A 17,913-nucleotide genomic window follows, 5' to 3' on the forward strand; every position below is an offset into this window, starting at 1 on the left:
TTTCGGCTGTGCCACCCCTGATGGAATATTAACTTGTGTAAGAACTGTGTTTGCCTCTATTTACCACATTTATCATCAGAGTTCAGTTGTTTCATGTGAACTATGTTTTGTTTCCCTCCCAGTGTTTTTTAGCATGCAGTATATTGCGATTCATGTGCTTTATAATGCATTACTGTCACTAGCTGGTGTACTATTCCCCATTCATATCTTCCATGCAACTTAACTTTTTTAATGATAAAAGTATGCAAGTTGTCCTAATGTTGTGTGGAATGCGTTGGTGGAAATGCTGGAAATAAAATTTTGTTGTTTCTTAGCTTTTGCCCAAGTGTTCTGTGAGACATTATACACTAACAGTAGTTGCCTGAGTCCATGAATCCTTTAAGTTCAAGTTTTTCGCCAAATACTGCAGGAAGTGAACAGCAACGCCTCTCATAAAACTGTGGAATGCTGACCACACAATCAAAAAGGTGGCTCAGGCTAGCTCATTAGAAGTGGTGCTGGCCCAGGCGAAAGAAAAGGGCATCTGCAATTCAGCAAATGCAAAGGTAATGTACAAATGTTATTTTACTAAGCGTAAACTTCCTTTGAGCTAGTTTGTCATTCATCTCAAAGGAGAAAAAGCAGTGCAAAACACGAAGCAGGAACGCAGAGTAACAGGACTTGCCAGTTGAAGATTATTCGTGGGAAACAAATTATTTTCCGTGAATAACTTTCAACTGGTACTTGGCGTACGCCATACTACCATGTTCCTTTCATCAGTGTTCCTTTCCATTCATCATGACTGATTGCAAGAAGGTTCTTGCTAGCTGTCTTGCAGGAAGATGGGCTTCTCATGTCTATAGAATTGATTGTTTTGTGAAGTTGGCGGCAGTGCTGTGGAGGGATCGTGAATTCACCGGCGTCTGAAAAATTGGTCGGTGACTCACTCCATATTGTTCTTTTTTCTGTTCCCTTCCCTTGGAACCCATTCTGTAACTCTGATGTCCACTGGTTATCTGCCTACGCATACCTGGCCAGCCCGGCATCATTTTTTTCCTCTTTATGTCAATTAGAATATCGGCTATACCCGTTAGCTCTCCGATCCACACCGATCTCTTCCTGTCTCTTAACGATAGGCCTAACATTTTTCGTTCCATCGCTCTTTGTGCGGTCCTCAACTTCTTATAGAGCTTCGTAACCTCCCAACCCAGTCAAAAAATTCGTCAAAGCGTTCTTGTCGGAACGACAGCATTCTTGTCGGCAACGACAAGATTCTTGTTTGCAACGACAGAATTCCTGTTTGCTGCCTTCCGACACCGACAGCAATGCTGTTTGCAACGACAGCATGTCTGTTTGCAGCCTTCCGACACCGACAGCAATGCTGTCTGCAACGACAGAATTCCTGTTTGCTGACTTCCGACACCGACAGCAATGCTGTTTGCAACGACAGCATGCCTGTTTGCTGCCTTCCGACACCGACAGCAATGCTGTTTGCAACGACAGCATTCCTGTTTGCTGCTTCCGACATCGACAGCAATGCTATTTGCAACGACAGCAAGCCTGTTGGCTGCCTTTCAACACCGACAGCAATGCTGTGTGCACGATTGACTAGCAGATCGACACTAACGACGGAGCCCCAATATGGCGCCCGCGATTAGATGGGCACTGCGAAATGCGTCGCGGCGTCGACTCATGTTAGCTAATGCACGCATTTATGAAGGCACGAGGCGACACCAAACCACAGGTATTCGATAAAGTGTATCTTCATGAAAGATCGATGCAAGTAGATTGGTATGGTGAGCCATCAATGAAGTAGGAAAGACGTCGCGATGAGTTGCCAAGGAAGCCCTCTCTTCTGCAAGGCTCCGGCATTATTTGTAAACGCTGAAAACAGTCGTCCACGCGTGTCAGCTGCGTGAAGGCAAGAGCGAGTCTACGGGTGCATGCGCACATGACCAAAGTTGCCTTCTCAGTTGGCCTGCATGCCAGCGTATTTCTGAAGCTGCGGGCTGCAACTACATGCGAGCACCGGTAGAGACTATATAGACAGTTTTAGAAGATCGCTGTTTACGCTCCGCGCCGCTCAGATTTCATGCTCCGAGATACTGCAGGGAACTGCGTAGATTTCGCATTTGATAAGCGCGTCTTGCCGAGACGCGAGCGACGCGCTATCAACTCGGCTGCAAAACGACGACGAGGCCAAGTAGACAGCGCTATCACGCTCCGCTCAGTCGGCTTTGTAGCGGAGCGAGGGATGCGGTCTTCGTTCCGCTGCCGGTATGAGCGTCGTGCGCAAGCGCAATTATATCGTCCCCGCTAAGCGGTTGTGTGGCATTTGCTAGCATATGCCCATAGAGAAAGAAATTCAACAAGAGGGGACACTCGGCAAAAACTGGCAACAGGAAACACGTCACCATACGTCACGCTAGACTTTTGACACCGAACGATAGCTGCCGCCAGCATCGAAAAATAAGGAAGTGAACTTAAGTTAACAGGCATTGATTTATTTTTTTTATTCATTGCCGCGAAAACTAACACGTTTTGCGTATAAATGAACTTAAGCTTTGCGACTTATTTACCTTGCCTTACCTAGCCACAGGTCATTGACGTGCCAGATACATGCGTAATCCGCCAGACACTCCCCCGAAGCCAGCGAGGGCGGCTGCGCGCGCGTTTCAGCGCTCGCGCGCGGCGACCCGTCTGTCTCCTTCTTTTTTTTCTTTTTTAAATGTAACCTGGTTTATTGGGCTCTCGGCGTATTCTTGCGTTCCTTCTGCACTGGGACAAGACACCACAGACACTATCGGACTACGGCAAGGTGAGAAATCTTGTTTCACAGTCTACGACGCAATTAGGCTTACGGCACGGGACCGAGACTTAAGACGCAGTTAGCGAAAAACAGCTCGGCCATCCTGGCGCAGTTAATTTGACTTAATGAATCGTGCTCAGACATGTTTCCGACGCTTCCTAGAGGATTATGGTAACTTATTTCGGTTTTTGAGCCACATTTGCCGCACAGGGCGCCGTGTCGCAGTTAGCGAGAACTAACTCGCCCGTGGTGCGTAGTCTAGTGCATCTTGCTAGGAGAAGTTTGTGCCGCTTTCTCGGACGCCAGACATTACTGAAAAGTAATTTCGTTACTTTCTGGGGTACTTTTGAGGCACGCTGGCCGTACAGCGTGCTGTGACGCAGTTAGCGATAAGCATCTCGGCCGTGGTGATAAAGTTAGTTTGGCGTGTAATGAATCTTAGAGGGACAAGTCTGTGACGTTTTTTGTGGCTCCGCAACAACACATACCTTCTTTCGGTACTCACGCCTGTTGAAAACGCGACGGGCGATTGCCAAGAGTGATAACATGCGGTGTGCTGCTGGCGCCGGCAGAACGCGCGAACGACGAACATATCAGAAACTTGTAATTCGAAAATTAAGTCTTCTAAAGGAGTGAAAAAAAGCATTGCACCCACGCATTTGTCTTGAGTGCCTGTTGCGTTCGTCTCTATGTATGTAGCGTACCGTCGCGTCGCCCGAGGCCAAGTTTTGGAAACGCGAAGTCGCTGGTGTATTTGTGCTGCCAAAGTGCAGGAAATAATGCCCGGAAATGGGGGACTGCTTGGAAATCAGATGTTTTCATATATGTTTGGGATGAGTCGGGTATTTTCTGCGCCATGTATGTAAAAGCGAATTGCTTTGGTTTGTAATGCCGCCGATTCACCGTTCTCGCACGTTTCGACTCTACACGCACTATTCCTATTTTTAAATACCAAAACGACTCATGCTTGTAACATGCTGTTACGTGCTTGCAAATGTAACATGCTTGTAATTTACTTTTTTTTTCAGCTGGTGCCGTCCGGTGGAGCTTCATACAGGAACTACTGCCTTACCTGCTGGTGTCACAACGTTGGATGAACGCACAAAAAGCGCGGAACGAGCTTTTATGTAGAGCAAAATAAATATTTCCTCATTGCAGAAAAGGTCTTGCATCTACTTTGTGAAATTTCACGTGGCACAGATTCGATGGGACTTTACGAGATCGTTCGCCATCATTATTACTAAATAATAAACCGATTCTGCGCGAAGAGCAAAAGAAAAAAAAAAGGGGGGGGGGAGGGGGGCGCAGCCGGCGTGCTAGCTTGCGTTCAAAATACGCGCGCCCAAAACCGAAACCGGAAGTGATGTAAGTGATTGACACCGACCGCTTGTCACGCTGCAGTCAATTCGGCCGCTGGGCCCTATGGGAGTGTCCCCTCTTGTTGAATTCCTTTCTCTATGATATGCCGGTCTGAGCGGGGCGGACAGCAAGCGCTCAGCTAAAACAGCTGATCGTATGCACGCTCGATGTTATCGGAATCGTATCAATGTTTCGTTCGGTGCAAGTCGATCACCGCAGGGAGATTGTATTATGCTTAATTTTGACTTCGTGCGTAGCTCTCGTGCCCAGTCTGCGTGTACGGTGGCAGCGCATTCAAGCTATTTTACACATCTTTTTTTGTGTATGGATATTCCCGCTCTATTACCTTTTTATCTATTACCGCCGCCGGGCACCCACTGGTTCAAAAGGGTACAAGCGTACCCCGGCCTGGCGTTCGGCTTCCTTCAGGGGTGATACGCTTGGGAAAGGAGCCTGCGCCCTGAATTCCCGTCGAAACCAACGTGAGCACGGAAATCAAGTGGTGTCTGGGCCGCTCCCATGGCGCTCATTTCCCATGTGGCGCCCCAAGCACCTATTGAGGTGGGGGCACCTTCGGGTTGAGGTCAAACACCCCTTCCAAGCGTTCAAGTCCCATAATGGCCGAGCACCAGGCCGGGAGCGCGCTTGTACCTATTTTACCGCTAGGTACCCGGCGGCAGCACTTGCCTCCCACAGCCGTGGCGGATGCTCGTCTACAAGGCCGTCTGTGGTTGGACAAGAGGCGCCCAGAGACAACAGCTAAAATCTCTATTGGGCCCTCTTTCGAGATGTGGACCCCCACGACAGCCGAGCACCAGGCCAGGGGACATCTCTACCCATTCGAAAAACCGGTGGGTTCCCGGCGGCACCGGGATTTGAACTCGGTACCTCCCGCATACGAGGCGGATGCTCTACCGCTAGGCCAGCGGTAGAGCATCCGCCTTTTCATTTTATCATATTTCATTTTTTATCATATAATAAATCAATCACTTTATTGTTGTATCATAGGTTAATTACACCAGGGTCTCAATGTACAAGACTGCAACACGTAGAAGCAGCTGTAGAAAGCCTCACACAACACTGCCCAAATGTTTGCTGCTGGAACAGCATAGATTTATGCCATGCATGTTCCTCGTTCATTACAGACATGAAAAAGTTTGACCACATTGCACAAAAGCAAATGCATAGGGAAAAAATGCTTGTAAAATGACAATGTCACTTCCTAGCACTGTGCACAATAGCCAACAAGTGAAGCACAGTGCTAAGACTTGCATGACTTAGTATTACAACCATACATACTTGCAGTAAAAGTTCCCTTTGTGCTAGTGTGCAAGATACGGTTGACGGCACCATGAAAAAACAAACAAAAATATGTATAGTCTACAGGAAGCGAACATTAAAATAACTGACGAACAGAAGTGAATTTGGATCGCTGCTACAGTCCCCTTTCTAACACTACAAACGCTTCTAATAGGAGTCAACCCTCTTGGTTTTCTGCCATGTATTTTCTAAGCAAGTCGATGCTCACAAATGCATGTTACAAAAATGAAGTAGTACTATTTTGTTAATATTTATTTTTTAATATTCTCCGTCACTGTCATTTACACAGCATCCAGTCATGACCTATTAACCTTTCATAGCACAACAGCAACAAAACTGACAAAAGGCATCTTGAATTTTCTGTGAAGCAGCTGCTTTTGTCCACCAATGCAACAAAGCTATGCTGTCTTTGCCAAGGCTGAGAGCACAAGTGGCACGTGGTTAGCAACCAAGGAGTAGAACAACCAGTAGACACAATGCAAGAGCTAAGGCCACTTAACCCTTTCACACCGTTCCTTTCACACCGCGGTCAAACGCTAGCTGCACATTCAGCCCAAAGCAAGAACAAAACCTATACAAACTGCCACAGGGACACAGTGTAGAGAGCACTCACCGTCGTAAAAGCAGTTTTCTTTTGAAACTTCGGAGAGAACCCTATCTGGACGGAGGGAACAGTTTTGAGAAAGCTAGGGCACAGATTGCGGCTCATTAAAGGTCCTAACACATCAAGCCCAGCACTTTGAGACACAACATAGAAGATTGAGCGATATAGGATAACAGCTGTACGCTAACCATGAGCAGCGTGCCACTCCCATGTACATTTGGGATACGAGCAGATAAGCCCACGTCATTGGAAGCCGCTCAGGCACACTGGAGCCTCTCAGGAAGCTGGAACACCAGTGACCGAGCTAGACATCGGTACTGTCCCTTACCCTGCAATTGTGGATACAGAGCGGAACACGACTGCAGCGTCATGACCACAGTGGGAAAATGACGCCCTCGAAATCACTACGGCGACTCCATCCGAGAAGGGAGGGAAGTGTGTACAAGCAATGCACCACCACTCCTCAGTTGGAGGAAGGTTCACCAGTGCAGCAGAAACGGGAAGCGACCCCAGCCTGAGTCAAGTTCCAAGAATCCCGTGAGGATCTGTGAAGTGAAGTGTCAAATCCTTGAAAACCACCAACTGCTGCTTCAACTGTGGAACAGATGTATCTCTCTTAAGGGACACTGAATACTATCATTCACAAACACCTGATGTTCCGAAATGTCAGTGAATACTGGATTTCAAGACAACTGGCAGTCTTCGATTGGCACAGTAGACTGCAAACCAGCATAAAGCTTGAAGAATGTTGTGACAGGAAAGGTTTTGTGACAGGTTTATTTGCCAGGTCATCACCTATGACAAGATGTGGGTGAATCATTTATAAAAGTTACACTTGCCTAAACAATGAACACATATGGAAGCTTCCCAATACAAGAAGTTTCGAGCAACTCAGTCGGCAGGTGAACTCATGGCCATGGGTTCTTGAGTGGATAGATGTAGCATCATTTTGATTTCCTCCCTAGTAGTGAGACTAGCTGAGCAAGTACACGAGTAGTGAGCAAGTACAGCTGTGAGGTTCTCCAACGTGTAGACAGTGCACTCAGGAAGAAATGGCCCAGCTTAAATACCATGGGGGTTCTCTTCATCAAGGAAAATATGTGTGCACATACAGTGCACCACACAATGGGCACTTTACAAATAATCTTGGATGAGAGGTGCTGCCGCATCTGCTATAAAAGCCCAACTTCACTCCAAGACTCATTTCTTTGGGCCACTAGGATAATGAAATACAGTAGGCTGTCCATGCATGGCTGCAACATAAAAGAAATCTTTCTACGCTGCTGGCATCTTTGTACTGCCAAAATGAAAAGGGATTACCTCGAAAAATGAGATCACTTCCATGCATGTAAACATGTTTCATAATCCTAAAAAATAAAAAGTCCAAGCTTGACTTGAGCACCTCTCATGCGCTCACCAACAGAATTAGGTCAACTGATGCATTAGTCTTCATGACTTGATGAATTAATTTGAACTTCAGTCCACTGCAACACTTTTGGTGATAGCCATGCACTTCGCTTAGACATAAAGCAGTTGCCCCAGAAAGATGGATCATAATTTTTCAGTTACAAGCCTATATTTTGAAGAAAGTACATACGGTTAAATTATAGCAGCCTGCTACAGTTCGACGGATGACACAATTCAGAATTCATAAATACAACTACTCTACCTTAATATTGACTCTATAACTCACTTTCCAGAGTCAATTGTACCTGCAATCTTGAAATATGAAATAAACATTCAAATTCCGATTAGTTCTTTTCCACCTTATTAAGTAACTCACATAAATATGATACATTGCCAACATTTAAGAAAACACACTGCAATGTTATATCGCCAACACAAGACGTGGTTCTCAGATAGGAGGCGGATGACGGCGGCACATCAAATGCACCGGGTGCAGTGAGCAGCTGCTGGCAGTGAAAATACATAGTACCCGAAACAACATAAATGGCTGAGATATAACAGTACATGCCATCGGACATTTTTACATAGGAAGAGCACGTTTTTCTTGGAACAGAGTACTCAGAACTGTGAAGACAACCGGGCCAACCTGGCACCTCAAATACTTGCACATTTGTGGGAAAGGAAGGAAAGAGTGGAGAAGGAAAGGCAGGGAGGTTAACCAGTTCAGGACAACCGGTTTGCTACCCTACACATGGGAGCGGGGTGAGGGGGAATGAAAGATGGGGAGGAGAGAGAGAGAGAGCAGGGTACCAAATCATGATACGAAAAGCCTTTTCACATTTTGTGGAATATCATGAATTGGTCGTGCTTGTCCAAGAGCACATGTTTGAAAGCACCTCTTATACGTGTGCTCCAGCTCTTTCTTTGCAAACAACAGAGAAGGCGAAAGTTCCACTTGTGCTGAAGCAGTCCGGTGGGCCTGGTGCATCATGCACTGTTCAGCAATTTGAACAGGCACATGCTTGGCAGCTGTTACAAGCTGGAGTGCCTTACCAATGCCATCTTCAAATGGAAATGTTGAGGTACCCCAAAGAGGGATGAAACATCTGTGCGCACTTTGAAAGATGCAACAACTAATGCATGCTAAATGTCATTGCACTTTCTCCGTACAGCTTTGCAGTCTGCTGAACAAATGCTAAGAGCAACTTTTCAGCGGCACAGATTTGAGGTTCTGTGACAATATATTTAAAAAAAAAAGACTGCTTGTGTAAGTAGCACAAAATGTGCCATGTATGCTCGAGGAAGTATGCATCATGACAGACAATACTAAAATAAAAGCCGAGAGCGCCATTCAGCAGCCTTCCAATATGACCGATCTGACAAGGGCTGTCCTGACCTTGACAAAATTATGGGTGGCCTTACTGAACGTAATCTTGCATCCACAATTAAACTTCAAGTGCCTGCCTATGTACCACGAAGAACCAGTACATGATAGCCACAATTCAATCACTTTCTTTGTCATGCCTTCCCAAACACAATGCATATAGTCAGGTGGCAGCCCTCAAACAAGATCAAGGCCTTGCAACTTGATAAGAGTTGATGGTCCCTTGATGCCACAAACAGGTTCCTTAAGCTGAGCTGCTTGAACCATTCCTTTGAGCCCACCACTGTGTGTCCTGTCAGGTGCATTCTGGCTGTTGAAAGCGTACTTCATTGTGTCTGCAGGCAAAGCATCAATTGTACTAAACATCAGGATATCTGCATTTAGAATGTTCAGATGGACACTGCAGTGAAAATATGCAAGATTTTAAAACACTTCCAGTAGTCAAACATTTCACAGATGGTCCTCATGCAAAATTGATGGCATCTCTCGACAGCACAGCACAAGTGGGGAAAAGGCGCCATGTTGCAAGACTGACCCCCAGCAAAGAGAAAGAACCTGCCTAGGACTGTCGAAGACCTGCAGTTTGCATGAGCAATGCAAAATATTCCTAACATTCCTAGGGTTCATCTTTTACCGCGACAAAAAGGGCAACGAAAGAGAAATTTCAGATACCAGCTAGAAACGAAGGACACATATTTTTTTCTTGCGCATATATGCCACAAAACAACCAGCATGAGCAGCATTTTATCACAGCCTATTTTGCCAGATTTTCTAGAAGTATAGCTACGGTTGAAGTAAAATATGATTGATTTGACTACAATATGCATTTTTATGCAAGGAAGTGAACGCTTGCTATTTTTTCCATTTGTGATTCTGACAAGTTTCTTTGAAACTTACAGTTGCACGACATCCTGAACTACACTTAACTGAGGTGTGAATTACGATGTCAACATCAGTGCACTGTAATGTTTCGAGTGGCTCGTGAGCATTGATTAAAATAATTTCAATTTTCAACAAACACAATCACTCCAGTGCAAGTGGTGTTGTTAAGGCTATTTCGCATGGCTCACGAATACCGCACGTCTTGGACAGTCCTAGTCAGGTTATTTCAGCTTTGTGACGGGTACAGTCCTATAATATTGTCGCGGGCGAGACAACAGAGACAGCCAGAAGTCAACGTCTTTATCGGAACCAGACCAAAAGAACAACGTTCTTTTGGTCGTTCATATGTGTCGGCACATGCCGACACATATGAGCCAATATGGTGCACGCAAGGTCTATAGCGGCATTGCCATGTAGTTTCTGTTACACGAGCAACTAAGAGGTCAGCTTCTGTGCCTTGGGTCAAATGCAACTTAGAAACGACACATCTGAATGGTAAAAGAAATGCGAACTGTCAAATTCCAAGAAGAATGGAAAACAAGTTAGTGCAATGCAGCTGTGTGTACTGTATCCTGAATTCACACGTCTTTATCAACATCACTCACCTCATGGCGACACTAAAATCACTGTTTCCATTTTTTCCCTTCCCACCATACAGCAGAAACTTTTCTTGCAAGTTTTTCAGCGATAGAAAAAATTGCACTAGAAAGTGATGCGCGTGAGCTAAACTGCCATAATTAATAGTGCTTCAAATAGTTTTCCTGGTTTTCAGCTTTGTATTGCTGTTTCCTAGATTCGGAAATACAGCAGTTGGCCAAGCTGGAAAGTGCAAAAGCTAATTCTGCGCTTCTTATACAGTATCAGCTGCTAGCTAGGGGCACTTTCTGCACAAATCTGTGTCGTTACATCCAGGCAGACCACTTACCTATGATCATAGGCTGCTGTCTGCCAATGCCAAACACGATATCATTAAGGTATTACATGTTTTGTCAGATTTGCAACAAATGTTAAAACAATTAAATGGCAGGCCACTGAAAGTGATGACATAATTGCATCATGAAATAGTGTGGAAAGTATGCAGTCAACATAAAAATACATCAGGCATGGTCAACCAAAACTTCTGATGCACCAAACAATTAAAACAAAAAGCAGTAAGTGGATAGCTTTAATTGTTAATGACTACAAACTTTCCTGTGTATGTAAAATCCAGTGAATAGGTTTGACAAGTTATTTGGTATTCTTCAAATCTGCAGCACATACTCTAAAACACGAATCAGAGAAACATGAGACATAAAGCTTTTTTGACAGCCTGTCCTTTAGTGTGTGCACATCACATTCAAATAATACCAGGATGCATAAGCAAGGAGCCCACATTCGTTCTCATAGACTTGACAATAGCCATTACAATTAATGGCAAAATGCTCTTTAACTGAGATCACTTACCATCTATAAGCATACCTTGCTCCAAACACCAGCTGCATCCAAAGTACCCATTATACTGCTTCCTGTTTAGGATAGCTGCTCTTGCTGGGGAGTCAACACAACAGACAACAACGTGCACTGCTGACTGAACAGTTCTTCCAGTGTGTGACCACACTAGCTTTCCAAAGTGTTCAAAGTGATGTCGCTCCATGTTATGTTCCTCTGCTTTCAATGCGGTAGAAAATGCCATTCGTGATGTCAGCAAAAACACTTGACACATGAGGAGCAGATGCAATCTTCTGCACATTAGAAAGCAAGGTACTGCCAACCTGTTTTAGCAGTACCAGAAGCTGCTGCTTAATGTTGAATATCAGAAAAAAACTTGCAGTAATAATTAAATGTTGCAGCTTCTCACTGCTGCAAGAAGCACAATTGATGGCGTCTTCGTCTTTGGCATCATTGTATCTTCCCAGATATTGATGACAGGGCTGGCAGTATAGATGGATCCCCAGTGTTGTTCTGTTTTTCCACAGCCTCCTCATATCATATGTAGTGCATGGCACAACTTTCTCCCCAAACAGAGCATTTATTAAAATGAGAAGTCCTTGTAGTTGTGCCCACGTAAGACCTGAAGTAACAACATATGCCAGTACGAGCAGCATAGCCTGTGCCCTTGTTGTTTTCTGGTTTGGAAGGTACTCCTCCGAGAGCTTTGTGAAGTACATGTACTGCATGCTCACTTTCTTCAGCACCATTCTCTGGTTCACTGTCTGCATCACCCTTGTGCCCTTCATCCATCCACTTCCGAACCATCATCACTCAACTCAAAGACAGAACTGTTATTTATCGCAACTGAAGTTCACTGTACATTCATACGCAGTGCCTATTTCACTTGCAGCTTGGTTAGTGTCTTCTACGTCGCTGAAATGTGCACTCGTGCTTGCACAAGCATACATTTCTGAAGCAAGGTTGGAGTTGATGTGCCTAAGATTATCAGCTTCATTCTCGCTCGATTAAACACTACTGACATTCGTTGAAGGGCTGTTCAGGTTTTCCAGGTTCATCTGCAAGAGCAAACAAATAAGAAATTTTATCTTCTAGGGATACCAACTACAAAACAAGTGTCACATTCACAAGAAACATACATAGGGCATAGGAAGGCAACGGTGAGATTACCACTCTTGCGCAAAGCCAGTTCACTGATTAATATGTAGCGCAAAAAAGGACTGTGTTGCTCTATAAATATTGAATTGAATTATGGGTGCGACAGTGTATGTCCCACGTGCTAACTTCACAATGGTGCAGGAAGGTGCAGGTTTACCAACTCTGTCTCGGGTAATGAACAGGACCCTGATAAAATGCACTCCCTAGGGAGTCTGCTATTATTCTGCCATTAGCCACCTCCGGCTGTGTCCTTTTGCAAATACCCTGCCTTGTACATAGAAGCAGCGTTGACACAAGGACGTAGGTCAGCTTAGGTACCACTATTAGAGGGAACATGCACGCGTGTGGCTGTTGTTCTGTAAAGTGCCATCTGCTGGCGCCCGCTCGGCACAGGCACAGAGTGCAGCTGAGGCAGTACGCTCCATGCATTGTCTGCAATTACACCGCCCAGTGCTTGGTAGTAGCAGACGACACACGGAGCACACAGCGCCAGTGGCTTTCTGCACCAAGCGGGTGCCAGGCACCAGCAGATGGCACCTCATGGATCATTGGTCACAGGCTCGATTGTTCCCTCTTACAATGGTAGATCCTGTACGTTGCATTGTTCCAGGCTAAGATCGTTGCTGTTACACGTGAATGATTCAATTAATTTTATGGCACGTCCTTCCAAAATAAATCGCGTTACCATAAACCCTCCAAGATGCGTTACCAAAAAGCCCACATTGCAACCCTAGTGATCCTTGGTTGCAAGCAACGTTGGTTGTAACTGCACTCCGAAGAAACGTGCGCGTCACGATCGAGTGCTAGCACGAAACAATTCCCGCTTTCCCCGCGTCGTGACACATCGATGCGCGAGGGAGCACTCAAGACTACGCGTTTCTTGGCTCAGGAAGCACACTGGCGGCTTTGACGCGTTATAGTTTGCACCTCACGCAGTAAGACTTGTAGCTGCTTTTTGTTATTTGCAGTATGAAATACTGAAACTTACAATAATGACACGTACCTGACTTGCAGCAGTGGATGACCTTGGTCTTTTCAGCATGTACTCTCGAGTTTGCTGTGGCATTTGAACGTTCGAGTCCGGCTGCAGGTACTGCCTATAATGCTTCCTCTGATTTTGGGACATTGCGACGTTCGAAGCCAAAATTTTTCACTGGGGCGAACACTGCGGGGCAGTCCAATGTGACTATACGGACTATATTAATATAAAGGTGTAAGCAATACCTAGTCGCGATCACGTCAACTGCAAGCTTTTAGTAAGCTTTAGTAAGCTTCGCTTCGCCTCGCGTTAGTGATCAGAATCACGGTATTACTGACGACATCACACAATGCTAGGCCAATGTCAAATTATAACGGGTTAGATTATAAAGGTTATTATGTCACTAAAAATGCGAAAAAAATGTTCCAATTTATTTGTTTGGCGTGATTACAGCCAAATGCCTCATACGCAAGGATGTTATTGTACATCGGTTGCCGTGAAAGCTTGTAAAGTTGCGGAAAGCCATGAAAGCATTCAGAAAAATGACGAACTGATAAGTTGTTCATTTTAAATAACCTTATAAATAAAGGATTTAGAAAACTGACATGGAGTGCAGAGGCATACATATCAAGAAACAAGGAATGCATGCATATACCATTGATTGATTTATTGATTGATTAAATGTTTTTGCTTATGGGATGGCGAAAGGGAAAATGTGCTTTGTGTTTCTGTTTCTTCGCAAGTTTTATTTTGCTAGCACAAGATGCGATATAAACAAGCTAGAGAAACACAACAGCGGAGAAGATGGTTTTCGGATATTGCAGTAGAGAAAGATACTATATCTTAATTTTACTCATGCTTGCTCATTAATTAAGAAGCACACACACATGCCAGAGAAGAAAATGGCTAGATGAATTTTTGTGCCATGTGAACTGATCCTACCATAGTCAACCATGATCGATGTCATTGCATATTTAGGGGCAATGCTACCATAATTTCGTGTGGCAGCACATTCCTAGAAGCGGCACCCACAATCTACACGTTAAGTGAACCATGTCGTACCTATGCTATATTTACTCGGCAAGGATCTGAGTGGCGTTGCAGAAGTCGTGGGCAGCTTTTTTCGTTGCGGGGTGCTCTTTTCGTCGCAACAATAGACTGGATTTTTTTACAAGTACTGCTCCAAGAGGGCATATATGTAAATGGCAAATAGAGGCCTTAGGAGAACACTTGACATTATATAAAGCAGGCAGCACAGCATCTCTAGGGCACCCAAGGGGCAGCGGGGGGATCAAAGTTGGAAGCAAGTAGGTCCATGAGTAGGGGCCTCGGCGAGCCCCAACCCATGGACCAGTCTGGATTGTGGTTTTGGCGTCCCCATTGCCGCTTCCGTGTTCTTGAGGCGTGTGGTGTCGCGGCAACTGCACTCCAATATAATAAGAAATAATGGTACGTTAATTGTTACAACTAGTAAATAAAAAAGTATTAAAGAAATATCCAGCCACCACTAACTTGCTATGCTGAGTTCTGCCCCACCGCGGCCAGTTAATCCCCGCTATAATGCTCTGCTTCGAGTGCACCTGTTGCTTCTAGAACAATTACTTTTGTATGATTCTGGTTGTTGAGAAACCTTGTGCTTATGATCTGTATTTCAGCGTCCAATGTGTCACACGCAGCTTCCGTGCAATTACAATTAAGCTTGTAATTCTTCTTCATTTATTACTTGGGCAGAAATGTGCTGTCTTTTGTTAATTAGTTTGTATGCATGATCACCGTTTCTAAACAGAAACAAGCTGTTTAAGGTTTCCTTGTTTCGGCGGTGTCATTTTGCATAATAATATCCATGTGCATATATGTAAGTGATCAGCTCCTACGTTAACGATGCGTGTGCTGCATTACTGCGGCATGAAAAGCATGTTTTTTTTCTGTAAGCCGCAGTGGCCGCACGCTCTTGGCCTTCGTGTATATATATATATATATATATATATATTGCCGCGACGCTATCTGTGCCCAACCACGCTGACGACAAAGACGACGACCTCGAGCTTGCAAGCGAGGTGCTAGAGAAGACGAAGTTTTGAACTGAGCGCTTTGTCCTCATTGCCTCAATTAAATACCGCTCTTCGCTCTTGTCTCCAGTGAGCCGTGACACTGGTGGAGGTGCTGGGTATCGCATCCTCGCCTAATGATGGGGACGACTCCGGCGAGTAGCCCTGCATCCAGCCCTTCACGACATCATCCACGCGTCGAGACACCTGTGCACCGCGCAAGCCGCCGCCTGCAAGGTCTGTGCCCGGAATTCGATCTCTTGCAAGGAAGTTTGTCAGCGACCGCACCGACTCAGGAAATGGCGCTTGCAAGTACAACACAGGTGACTGTTCAGAACAATCTAGTCCCCAAAAGCTTCCGCGGTGACACATATGAAGACGCCGAAGACTGGCTGGACCAGTACGAACGCGTGGCTAGGGTCAATCAGTGGCGTCCGGACCAGAAGCTTTCCAATGTGTACTTCGCTCTTGACGGTAGCGCAAGGACGTTGTTTCAAAACCGCGAGGCACATTTGACAACGTGGGACGAATTTTGCCGTCGGCTAATTGATACCTTCGGAAGCACTGATCGCCGAGATAATGCACAACGCCTTCTCGAGTTGCGCATTCAGAAACCTAACGAAAGTGTCTCCATGTTTGCCGAGGACATGTCTCGTTTGTTTCGCCGCGCGGATCCCAACATGCCTGATTCGAAGAAGCTGAGCCATCTCATGCGCGGCGTCAAAGAACAGCTATTCGCTGGTCTCGTGCGAAACCCGCCTACAACAGTGGAAGAATTTATTAAGGAAGCCACAGCAATTGAGCGGGCACTCCAGCAGCGTAGCTGGCAAAACGAACGCCTAACTAACGATGCACCTGCAGGAGCCGCAGTTCTGGCAGTTACCGACGAGACCTCGCTGCGTCAACTCATCAGAGACATTGTGCGCGAGGAGATTGCGAAGCAAACTGCGACACCGAAGGAGTTTACTGTTGCTTCGGTCGCTGAAGTTGTCCGTCAAGAAATCCGGCAAGCATTTGCATCTCCTGAGCCACTCCCTGAACCGTGTCCCGAGCCGCGCTTCGAGCCACGCTTCGAGCCACGCTACGAGCCACGATACGAGCCACGCTTCGAGCCACGCTACGAGCCACGTGCATATAGCTACGCAGACGCTGTCCGTCGCCCTCTTTCTACCGTGCCAGTACAGCAGCACCACCAGCGGCCACCTACTGCTGCCTGGATACAGAGAGAGCATTTCAGGCGACCCCAGCTTCGCAGGACCGACGTATGGCGCACTGCTGATCGCCGACCATTGTGTTTTCACTGTGGCGAACCAGGGCACATTTATCGTTTTTGCCCTCATCACCAGGGTGGCATCCAGGAAATGTCACCTGCTACTCCGCTACAGTTTCCAGAGAGAAATCCACGCTTCGACGACAGCATCACTCGGGAACAAGGCAGCTCAGCTAATCTCCGGTCGCGCTCGCCGTCTCCGTTACGCTATTCTTCGCCGGACCGTCGCAGTTTCGCCGACGTGGTAAGAGGCCGCTCTCCAAGCCCACGGCGGGGAAACTGAAATCAGCGACCTCCGGGGGGAAGGTTGCAAGTCGTCGAACCGCCGAAAATCCTTCATTACTGAGCAAGGAGCAGAGCAACCCGGAGAAACGGAACACCGACGAATTTGTGAGTGCCGACCTACTCTTAACGATTGATGGACACGACGTGACAGCTTTGGTTGATACTGGCGCAGACTTTTCGATAATGAGTGAGCAGTTGGCAGACCGGCTTAAGAAAGTCAAAACGCAATGGACGGGCCCTCATATTCGAAATGCCGGGGGCCAGATAATGACACCTACAGGAAAATGTACTGCACGACTCCAGATAGGAAATACAGCTTTTGTCGCCTCTTTTATGATTTTAAAAGAGTGCTGCAGATCACTCATCCTTGGAATGGACTTCTTGCGGGAGTACGGCGCCGTGGTTAACATACGGGATGGCGAGATAACCTTATCGAACAGTATAGACACGAGCCACGACGACGAGCGCCAACGTACATCGTTACGTGTCGCCGACGACGACGTCTGCATACCACCACTATCATGCAGTCTTTTCTCCGTCAGTTGCGGAGAACACTTTAACAAGGACGGTGTAGCCGAACAATTAACTGCACTTCTGTTCCGTCAAGGTGTTGCTATCGCTCGGGGTATCGTCAGCCTAATCGGTGGTCGCACAGAGGTACTACTGACAAATTTTACTAATGAACGCCGGCACATCAGTAAAGGCACCGCTGTGGCATACTTTGACGAAATAGACCACGTTCAATACTGCTTTGCTGTCAAAGAGGAATCAACCACCGATACGATGCCACATGCACCCGTCGTCGACGTTGACCCAGGTTTAGCGCCGCAACAGAAACAAAGTCTCAGGGAACTGCTTGACCATTTTAAGGACTGCTTTTCTACAACGTCCCGAGTGCGTCAAACACCACTGACGAAACACCGCATTATTACGGAGGAAACAGCAATACCCATGCGGCAGCATCCGTATCGCGTGGCTGAGAAAGAGCGTGAAGCAATACA

General features: G+C 46.2%; 1 protein-coding gene and 1 long non-coding RNA gene across 18 annotated transcripts in view; one reads left to right on the forward strand and one right to left on the reverse strand.

Annotated features, from left to right (window-relative positions):
* The window catches only part of LOC119458481 (medium-chain acyl-CoA ligase ACSF2, mitochondrial), a 574,759-nt gene that overhangs the window by 88,726 nt on the left and 468,120 nt on the right, over positions 1-17,913 (reverse strand). The window lies entirely within an intron of this gene.
* LOC125946995 (uncharacterized) lies at positions 2,627-3,950 on the forward strand. Its single transcript, XR_007468056.1, has 2 exons — positions 2,627-2,797; positions 3,817-3,950. It is a non-coding gene; the product is annotated as an uncharacterized LOC125946995 (long non-coding RNA).

Source organism: Dermacentor silvarum, chromosome 7, assembly GCF_013339745.2.
Source record: "Dermacentor silvarum isolate Dsil-2018 chromosome 7, BIME_Dsil_1.4, whole genome shotgun sequence".
Classification (NCBI taxonomy): domain Eukaryota; kingdom Metazoa; phylum Arthropoda; class Arachnida; order Ixodida; family Ixodidae; genus Dermacentor; species Dermacentor silvarum.